This window comes from Dipodomys ordii, unplaced genomic scaffold (genome assembly GCF_000151885.1).
Source record: "Dipodomys ordii isolate 6190 unplaced genomic scaffold, Dord_2.0 Scaffold31, whole genome shotgun sequence".
NCBI classification, from domain to species: domain Eukaryota; kingdom Metazoa; phylum Chordata; class Mammalia; order Rodentia; family Heteromyidae; genus Dipodomys; species Dipodomys ordii.
Genome location: NW_012267247.1, coordinates 5,072,492 through 5,083,288, shown reverse-complemented (window position 1 = coordinate 5,083,288; position 10,797 = coordinate 5,072,492).

Sequence of the window (10,797 nt, the reverse complement as noted above, 5' to 3'; positions counted from 1 at the left end):
AAAATCATATATGGTAAATGCAAGTATTTAAATATATCACAGGAGTCTATGACTTAAAGTTAAATACAGCAAACTGACCATATGCATGTAACTCCTCCTTCTTTGCCAAAACTTGACTGAAATGCCAGTAAAAGGTTTCTCTTTCAGCCATGATGAGACAGCTGAAATTCCACTCCCACCATAAAATAGCTAAATGAGAGAATGACAATCTGAAAAAATTCCTTCCAGACACTGGAGTGTAAGACTGGGATCTCTGGATTAAGTAACCAAAACAATCAATGACTATTGATTTTATTATTGTTATTATTTTACTACTAATTGGTTCTATGACTTCCCTGGTTTCTGTCTGGGGGAATACTCCAGCATGTAATTCAGAAGAGGAATCCCCCGCAGAGGTTGGTGGTCTTACTGAATTGTGGAGACAGAGACAAGACTCCAAGGATTCTGAGGTAAGTAGAAATTGAAGGGCAGAGTTCTACAAGGGCATGAGCCTTTCCAAAAAAAAAAAAGAAAAGTTCTCTTGAATCTTTGCTGATGATTAAACTTCGTGTATGTATAGTAAGATAGTGTAAAAAAGAGCAATGAACTGATAAATTCTCAGAAATCCCAGAAGTGTTATGCCTTAATAGTAGAGCTAAACTAACCCTAGAGAAAAGGCCCACCTAGACCCACCCTAACAAACTGAAACACCCTCAAAAAGATCATATTCATTTGCAAGCATTTTATTTAGTTTGCCAGAACAAAGCCTAGCACTCTTTAAAGGAAGAACAAAAAAATCCAGCTGCTTAGTGTCCAATGTCAGGTTAAAAATTACTGGTAATGTAGCTCAGTGCTAGAGCACTTACCCATCATGTAGTGTGAGGCCCTGTGTTCAGTCCCGGGAACTAGAAAAATTAGAGGGAAAAAAACAAAAATGCTAGAAACGAGGCCAGGCATGATGGCTCACACTTGTAATCCTAGTTAGCTGGGAGGCAGAGATTGGAAGGATCATGGTTTGAGGACAGCCTAGGTGAAAAGACCTGGGCATGGTGGTGGAGACTTGTAATCTCAGCTACAAGATCTTCCTACATAAGTAGATAGGAGGATTTCAATCTGAGGCCTGCTCTGAGGAAAAACATGAGACAAAAGAAGGAAGGAAGGAAGGAAGGAAGGAAGGAAGGAAGGAAGGAAGGAAGGAAGGAAGGAAGGAAGGAAGGAAGGAAGGGAGGAAGGGAAGGAAGGAAGGAAGGAAGGAAGGAAGGAAGGAAGGAAGGAAGGAAGGAAGGAAGGAAGGGAGGAAGGGAGGAAGGGAGGAAAGGAGGGAGGGAGGGAGGGAGGGAGGAAAAGAAAAAAGAAGAAAGAAGCGAACAAGCAAGCAATAAAGGACTTAGGGCATGGCTCAAGTGGCAGATTAGTAGGTACAAGTCCATGAGTTCAAATTCCAGTACTGCCAAAAAAAAAAAGTATTAGAAATCAGGCACTAGTAGCTAACATCTGTAATCCTAGCTACTCAGGAGGCTGAGATCTAAAGATTGTAGTTTGAAGCCAGCGCAGGCAGGAAAGTCCATGAGACTCTTATCTCTAATAAACTTCCAGAAAACCAGAAGTGGCACTGTGGTTCAAGAGTGCCTTGAGCTGAAGAGCTAAGGGACAGCTCCCAGGCCCAGAGTTCAAGCCCCACAACTGACCAAAACAAGAAATTAAGAATTTATATATATTTTTTTCAAAAAAGATCACTGAATTTGAAAACAACAACAGAACTTATACAAAGGAGAAAACAGGTGCTGTAAAAAAAAAAAATCAGAGTCTCAGTCATTTGTGAAATACTGTCCAGAATTCTACCATATGTATAACTGGAATCCCAATATGGACATAGAGGAAATAAGACATATGTAAAAAAAGGACACATTTTTCCAATTTTATTTTTTTGCGGGGGTCAGTTGTGGGGCTTAAACTCCATGTCTGAGCACTGTCCCTAAGCTCTTTTGTTCAAGGCTAACACTCTACCACTTTGAGCCACATTGTCACTTCCAGTTTTCTGGTGGTTAATTGGAGATAGGAGTCTCATAGGGACTTTCTGCCTGAGCTGGTTTTCAACCACAATCCTCAGATCTCAGCCTCCTGAATAGTTAGGATTACAGGCATGAGCCACTGGTGCCTGGCTCGAATATTTTTTATTTGGTTGAGATAGTCTCACTATGTAGTCCCAGGCTGGCCTTAAAACTTGCAATTCTCCTGCCTCTGTCTCCCAAGTGCTAATTTTTTTTGTCCAATTTGATTTAAAAACTATTTTGTTGGGGTGAATAATAGTGCCTCATACAAGATCTGTCCGTATCCTAACTCTCAGAACCTGTCCTTGTAGCCTTATTTGGGAAGAACATCCTTGTAGATAAAATTATGTTAAGGATTTCAAGAAAACATCATCCAGGATAATCTTGGTTGTTTCAGAATCCAATGACTAGTGTCTATAAAACACTAGTGTCTATAATCCTAGCTACTTTGAGCTGTGGCTCTAGGTGGTAGAAAACTAGCCTTGAAGGAAAAAGCTCAGAGACAGTACCCAGGCAACTGAGTTCAGAAGGCCATGTGAAATCCGAGGCAAAGAGTCTGTTAAACAACCAGTACTAAGGAATGCCTAGTATCACCAGAACCTGGAGGAGGCAAGGTAGGAGGCCCCTCGAGCCTTTGGAGGGAGTACAGCCTGCCAACTTTGAATCTTCAGAAAAGAGAATAAATTTTTGTCATTTTTAAGCTACCAAGTTCATGGTAAATTGTATTGAAATGATAATTTGTTAATACAATGATAAACCTACAGAACCAAGAAACTCAATGACCCCCTTTTTGTTGTTGTTGTTGGCTGTGGGGCTTGAACTCTGGGCCTGGGTGCCATCCCTCAGCTCTTCAGGTCAAGGCTAGTGCTCTACCACTTGAGCCACAGTGCCACTTCTGGTTTTCTGGTGGTTTACTAGAGATAAGAGTCTCACACTTTCCTGCCTGGGCTAGCTTTGAACTGAGATCCTCAGATCTCAGCCTCCAGAGTAGCTGGGATTACAGGCATGAACCACCAATGCCCAGCATAATGACCCTCAAAGTAAGACAAATACAAAGAAAATTACAGGAAGGTCCCTCTTGAAGAATAAACAGGAATCACTATATACTTCTCATCAGAAAATATGCAAGCCACAATACAATATAGTAAAATCCTTAAAGTGCTGGGGAAAACAAAAAATCCTTACAATGAAAATATTCTTCAAAAATGAAGGAGAAAAACAGGCTTTTGCAGACAAAAGCTAAGAGAACTTATTGCCAGAAGATGTGTGGGAAATGTTAAAGGGAATTCTTCAGGTGAAAAAAAAAAAAAGGATAGCAGATGGAAACTTGGATCTACACAAAGGAACAAAGAATGCCAAAAATGTTAAATCTGCAAGTATAAGAATGTCAGTAAAATATTTAAAACCCACAAGAATAAAGAAGAGATGTCAGCAGATAAGAAATTTCAAGACATCTTTAGAACATGGAAAGCAGCATTGCCACTGACAGGAGAGCAGAGGAAGCTAGAACCCATATCACTAACGAATAAGTGGGCCAAGTTCCAGCTCTTCTAGAAGTTGCAGGACCTATAGGCAGCTAGAGTTAAGCTCAGAGTTAAATGGGGGAGGAGAAGAGCCTAACTAAAACTCAGAAATCTTCTGTTGTTTTGTTTGTTTTTTTCCAGTCCCGGGGCTTGAACTCAGGGCCTAGGCACTGTCCCTGAGCTTCTTTTGCTTAAGGCTAGCACTCTACCACTTGAGCCACAGTGCCACTTCCAGCTTTTTCTATTTACATGGTACTGAGGAATCAAACCCAGGGCTTCATGCATGCTAGGCAAATACTCTACCGCTAAGCGACATTCTCAGCCTGACTTCTGGTCCCTTCTACAACCTCATAAAGCTGAGAGATAACCTCTTAACACAGGATGCCAGGAATTTATTCTTGTGGAAACTGATCATTGCATATGAACCCAGGAACACTGACCACAAGATCGTGGGGCTAACAACTCATGACCAGTGATGTCCTGATACACTTTAGTTCAAATCCCTCCTGTGGCTTCTTATTATCTTTACCATAAAATTCAACAGTCCTGGGCTGCTCTTCAAAGTCATCTGCTCTCCAGACTCCCCTCCACTCACACTACTGGCTTTCCTTGGAAGGAGCTCTTAGATACCCTAGTGCCATGGTTTGGATGTCGTTTGTCCCCTAAAGGTTCATGTGCTGGAAACTTGGTCCCCCATGAAGTAATGGAGAGAGGTGGCTAGATGGAGGTGGTCAGGTCATGGGCACCCCAGAAAGGAGCCATGATGCCCTCCTACTAGAATAGGTCAGGTCTCCTAGGACTGGATTAGTTCCCACTGGTAGGAAAATGGTTTTAAGTAGACTTCAGCTGGCTGGCTTTCTTGGCTGTCTCTAGCTTCTGTTCTCACCCATGTCGGCTCCTTCTGCATTAATTTATCCCCCATGTTGTAACACAGCCAGGGGGCCAGTGCCAGATGCTGGCACCATGCTGTGTGGACTTCTCAGCCACCAGAATCAGGAGCTAAAGAAATCTTATTTCCTTATAAAGTACTCAGTTATCTGTGGTTATTTTTTGCTTTTCTGTTTTGTTTTTTTGGGTCCGGTCGTGGGGCCTGAACTCTGGGCCTGGGCGCTGTCCCTCAGCTCTTCAGCTCAAGGCTAGCGCTCTACCTCTTGAGCCACAGCGCCACTTCTGGCTTTTTTCTTTTTGCTTATGTGGTGCTGAGGAATGGAGCCCAGGACCTCAGGCATGCAAGGAAAGCGCTCTACCACTGAGCCACCTTCCCAGCCCCTGGCTTTTTGTTTTCTGCAGTGGTAGGCAGAGCTTAGTGTGCCCCAGGCAAGTGCTCTATCCCTGGCCACACCCCAGGCAATCAGGTGCTCTGTTGTGGCAACACAAACAGACCAGAAGCACCTCAAAGCCACAAAACTGCCCGGCTCACCTCAGGTTGCTGCCCAAATGTGACCTCCTTAGATTAGTCTGCCTTGACAACCCATCTCAGGTGACAGTTGCTACGTATCTATCCACTGCCCCTTATTTTGCTCTGGTTCTCTGCCAACATCCAGGCTTGTTTACTTTTTCATTGTCTCTCACTTAGAACATGCCCCTTGCAAGGCAGGGGCCTGCCATCTTCTTCACTAAAAGCCTCTTTGCCCCCAGGTGGCTGGAGACTCATAACTGGGGGGATGGGGGGGGGAGAGGGAAGGAGTGGAACAGATATCTGTGTTGGTGACTGTAAGGGGAAACATGAGGAAGGGAAGGTAACAAAGTATAAAGGTGAGAAACTAAGAGATAGTGGTGGAAGTAGATTGGTCACAAAGACAGAGGTAAATTACAAAAAAAGAACCCGGAGTTCCAAGTGGTCACCCCAGAAATGAGACCTGGAAGAGGGAGCAGAAAGTCACTCTGGGAAAGCTATTTCTCATGCAAAGCCTTCTAGCAACAACTATGTTAAAACATGTATAAAACTCCTTTGTCAAAAATAAGACATTCTTAATAATTTATATCATTTTTTAACGTGTTGAATTTCTCCAGGTTTGAAAATGTCATTTCTTCTCATTTAAAGAACAAGTTTGAAGCCAGATGCCAGTGGCTCATGCTTGTTTGTTTTTGTCATTTGTGGGGCTTAAATTTAGGGCCTGGGCAATATCCCTGCTCTCTTTTGCTCAAGGCTAGCGTTCTACCACTTTGAACCACAGTTCTACTTCAGATTTTCTGGGGGTAAATTGGAGATAAGTCTTATAGACTTTCCTGCCCTGGCTGGTTTGGAACCGCAATCCTCAGATCTCAGCTTTGAGTAAACTAGAATTACAAGCATGAGCCAGTTAAACCAGGTGCTGGTAGTTTACACCCGTAATCCTACTCAGGAGGTTGAGATCTGAGGATCGCAGTTCAAAGCCAGGCTGGACAGTAAAGGCCATGAGACTCTTATCTCCAATTAACTTCCAGAAGTGGCACTGTAGCTCAAAGTGGGAGCACTAGCCTTGAGCAAAAGCACTCAGGGATAGTGCTCAGGCCCTGAGTTCAAGCCCCACAACCCACCAAAAAACAAAAAAAAGTGTGGTGGATCAAGCCTGTAATCTTAGCTATTCAGTAGGCTGAGATCTGAGGGTTACGGTTCCAAGACAGCCTGGGCAAGAAACCCGATACTCTTCTCTCCAATTAACAACCAGAAAATCAAAAGTGAAGCTGTAGTTCAAAGTAGTAGAACATTAGCTTTGAGCACAAAAGCTCAGGGACAGTGCCCAGGCCCTGAGTTCAAACCCAGTGACTGACAAAAACAAAACAAAAAAAACTACATGTATCTGGGCCTTCTCTACCCTTGAACTTTGGCTTGGAGATGTGAGGGTCCCCACAAGGAAGGCGGAGTACCCTTTGCTGTCATGGGGTAGGCTGGGCCCCTGGGGTTCCCAACCTAGTAGGGTCCTGAACCTTGCAATGTGAATGGTGGAGAATCCCTCACAGACCCTCTCTGGCTGAAGAAGTCAGGAGGTGGCCTTCCCCATTCCCATCAACTCTGCCCCACATGCTACCTTTGCTAACAAGGCCCCAGGGAACTGGCAGGTTATTCTGCCCAGCCCAGGGACCCAGATGCTGAGCATCCTCCCCTTCAGGTGCCCCAGCTTCAGGCTCTAGAGAGGCTGACAGTGTCTGCCAGGAGACCCCCTCTCTAAAATTCCTGGGGAGTGCTCCCAAAGTCCACCATAGGGCACCGTTGATTCTGAGGCCTACATGGACCCCAATGCACCCAGACAGGCCCTAAAGCAGCTCTCCTCAGGGATCCAGAGCAGGTCCTGCAGTGTAAGTGGCACTTTGCCCTGGATCCAGGTGGGAGAATTCATTAATCTCATTGGCAAAGGCTTACAGCTGTTTAATTGCTGGAATGAAAAGGTTTTCATGAAACCCAACACCGGGGCATCCCCACCAACTGAATGGAGCCTCTGGTCCCAGCAGGCCTCAGCATGAGTCAAATCTGGGGTCTTTGGAGCTTAGGAGCTGAAGCTTCCTGCCCAGGAGGAAGCATGCACACACAGACACATGCATGCTGGTGTGCACAGGTACCACAGGAAAGGCTCCTTCTGCCTCCACATACATTGCCTGTATCCCTCTAAAAGCACAAGCACACTCATGCCCAGCTGCCCTCTGGCTCTGCAGGAATCTCCTCATGGACACCACCTGTGCTCCTTGCCAACATCTTTGCACTGAACACCTCTTACAACTACTACATGCATTAGGAGGATGTTTTCCAAGCTCCTTTAGCATGGACGGACTCCTTTTGTCAAGTGAAGTCTTTCACCAGAGTACAAATTGGTAGACTAAAGCTAGGTGCTGGAGAAGAGGCTGCTCAGCCTCTGCTTTAGCCCCTGTCCCCAGGGGAAATTGTAGGAGTCAAGTTTGGTCACTGCTTCTGAGCTTTGCACCTAACATGGGGTGTGGGCCAGGTAGTCTGAGATCTCTTAAGATGTGAGGGGAGGGAGGCTTCCTCAGGCTGCACAGGGGACCAGAATGGCTGGGGGCCATGCTTCTGACTCTCCTTCCATCCCCACAGCCCCTCCTCTTCATCCCAGAATGCATTGATTTTTGGTTTCTGGGGTTTGTGGCTCCCTCTCCAAGCTTCCTCGCTTACCAATTGTGGTGATGTCCCACACCCAAGACTTCCCACTTGAGGGAGGGGTCACAGGTGCTACCCAAGGTCCTGGACATAACCAGTGGGGCAGTATCTTAGCATGGGGCCCCATCTTGATGGACTCTAGATTGCAAGGATGAATGGGGAGCATAAAGCACAACGGCAGAGACAGCCCCAGAAAGAGAGACATTCTAGGGATCATAGTCAAGTCCCCTACAGAGTCCCTGTTGCCAGGAGAAGAATTCTGCTCCCCTGGCTCTGCCTGCACATGTGCCTCCCACAGGGAGCCAAGCAGTCTAATCCTGTTCCCTCACCCCCAGGGAACAGCAGGGACTCGTGACTCCACAACCAGGGCCATGCCCAAATGGCTGTGCCAGCCCCAAGGCCATGCCAGGCAAGAGGGAACTGGCACATCCACTGGCTATAACTAGCTATGTCTCCTAACCTGGCAGGGCATCCAGCAACCATAGTATTGCCAGGCTTCAGCTAGCCCCCTTCCTTTACCTCAGCACCTCCTACCTCCCAGCAAAGCTTGCCAGGGCTGAGCCAAGCCCAGAAGTCTGCTCTGAAGGCCACTAAGCTCACTCCCTCCTTGGCCAGCAGGCACTGTCAGACCTGCCCATAGGAGACCTCCGCAGGGCTTTCTTGGAGTGAAACAGAGACAACTATGCCAAGCGAAGGCAGGGAAACCCAGCTGCCAAGTGCTTGAGGAAAGCCTGGCTGTTTCTGTGGCAGCCGATGCCAGGAGCACCAGAGAGAGCAGAGACCCCCAGTGGGAATGCCAAGGGTCTCAGGAGATTTGTCATGTTAGGTGGCTGACACTCAGGTATTTCCCCTGCACCAAACAGAGTCTGATGCCTCAAAGATGAGGCAGTGAACACTGATGAGTGTCACTCTGGGCCAGTCCTGGAGTTGAAGGCACAGCCAAGGGCTTTCTGCCCAGTGTAACTGGCATGCCCCTTCTTGGCACCCAGACGAAGGCGAGAACTGGCTCCTCTGTAGCTGAACAAGGGTTAATATGCCTGGTACCCTATATTCCCCCAGCCTGGATTGAGGACAGGGCAGGTAGTGTCCATTTCAAAGACATTAACTCACCAGGACCAGAATGAGGGAAACCAGGTACTGCTTTCTCAGGCTGCCTGAAGAGAGGAAGAAGGTGCTTCTCCAGGCCACCTTTACCTGCAGCAGCTTCTCCTCTCTCCTCTCTCTCCCTCTCTCTCTTTCTCTCAGCCTCTCTTGGCAAAATGGCTGAATACTTCAGAGCTATCAACAGAGAAACCTAAGAGGAAAGGCCTTTCTTCCAGGGCATTCTGCCTCTGCAATCTGCAGGAAAAGGAGCACCCACACTCCTCCTGGACGGGAGTGGACTGAGAATCGTTCTCTAGCATTTTAACAATCCTTGGACTTCCATGAAGTTACTCTCAGATCACACTTAAATCCCTTCAGTTGTAACCTGTCAGAATGGGAAAGCAGAGAAGAACCAGAGAAGATAGACTGTCTGGATCTCAACACCCTGCCTAGCACACCTGTAATCCAGTCACACCCCGAACAGCATCCCCCTCAGGACAGGTACTGGGCCTTGGGTGTCTTTGTTCCAGAGCACTCCAGCCTCTCTTTGTAAGAATTCTCATGGCTGCCCAGCACTTCTTTCAATGATGGATAAACCACTGGACTGGGAAGCAACTTGAAGAATTCTTGTAGAAGCAGAAGTAATAAAGCAAACGGACACCTAGACCAGTCCACAGGCTTGCAGGCCCCAAGACCCCACTCACTATTCACTGGGAAATGCTATGCAGAACTGGATGCCACACGGGTCTGGTGGGGGTGGGTGGGGGGAGGCTAAGGGATACACTCCAGAAACACAGTCCAACCCTCCTCTGCCTGATGGCCTACCCTGGACTTTTTCCCTTGGGAATTGGACAGCTCCTCACACTGAACTTCCATAACTCAGGAAGGTGCCTGGTACATTCCTAGCCCACAGTTCCAGGTGTCAGACCCCAATTGAGTCTGGATGGGGAGTAGGGGTGTCCCAACCTTGGCAATAAAGGGCAGCCTGGTCCAGCTCTGCCTATGTCTCTCCACTCTAGAAGAGGGTGGACAATCTACACAGCAGTGCCTACCCTGCAGCCTAGGTAGCAAGAGCAGGAGGACCATAGTGACTAGGGCCTGCCTTTGTCCAGAAGAATGGCCAGGAGACTCCACCCCTTCCCCTATCTTGATGGATGCCACTACCTAGCCCAAAGCTGGCTGCCCCAAGGTCCTCACCCCCCCAGCAGAAACCAGAATGCCCATGGTCTGTGCAGAACCTCAAGCCATTCCTGAGGCCAGTTCCCTCTGGCTTGATCCTCAGTGTCTAGAAGCCAAGCCACAGCCCAGAGGGCAGGCGAGGCTCTTCAGCACCTGGACAGGCCCTTCAGGGTTGGGTTCCAATAGGGTCTTTCCTCCACTCCTCCCATTTCTGAACCGGACTGAGGTCTGAGGGATACAGTGGCAAACAGAGAAAAGCACTCATCAGGAATAGCGAGGGCACTGGGTGGAGCAGGACTGCCCTGGAGTGTCACGCCGCCCATGCCCAGGTCCTGACCTGCGGCCCCCTTCCCCACGCAGGGCTTTCCCACCTCCGCAATCCCACGCGATGTCGCGGCTCGACTGTACCGGGCGGATTCTCCCCTCACATGGAACCCAGACCGAGCCGGCAGCCCCTCCCCACCGTCCTCGCAGCCCGAACGGCGGAGGGGCAGTGTCCCCCTACCCCAATATAGAAGGGCCTGGGCCACGTGGGGGGCCGCCCGTCGGGGAAGGAGGGGAGCCGACCGGGGCCGCTCCCATCACCCTCTCCTGGTCAACAAGCACAAAAGCCGAGGCAGCAAACAAAGAAGCGCTGCAAAGTCGCTGGGGAGGCGGGACGGCCGGCGCCGCGCCCCCTCCCCACGCGGGGTCCCTGCGGCCCCCCGACGGCGCTCCTACCTGGCCCGCGCGGACCTCCTTCTCCAGCTCGCGGTGGCGGTTGTGCCACACGAGGTAGTGCAGCGGGTATTTGCCCTCGGGCCCCTTCCTGGCGGAGGCGTTGGCGGGGATCATCGCCCGCTCCTCATGCCGGGGCCTCGGCGCCCGGCCCGGGAGGAGGGACGGCGCCAGA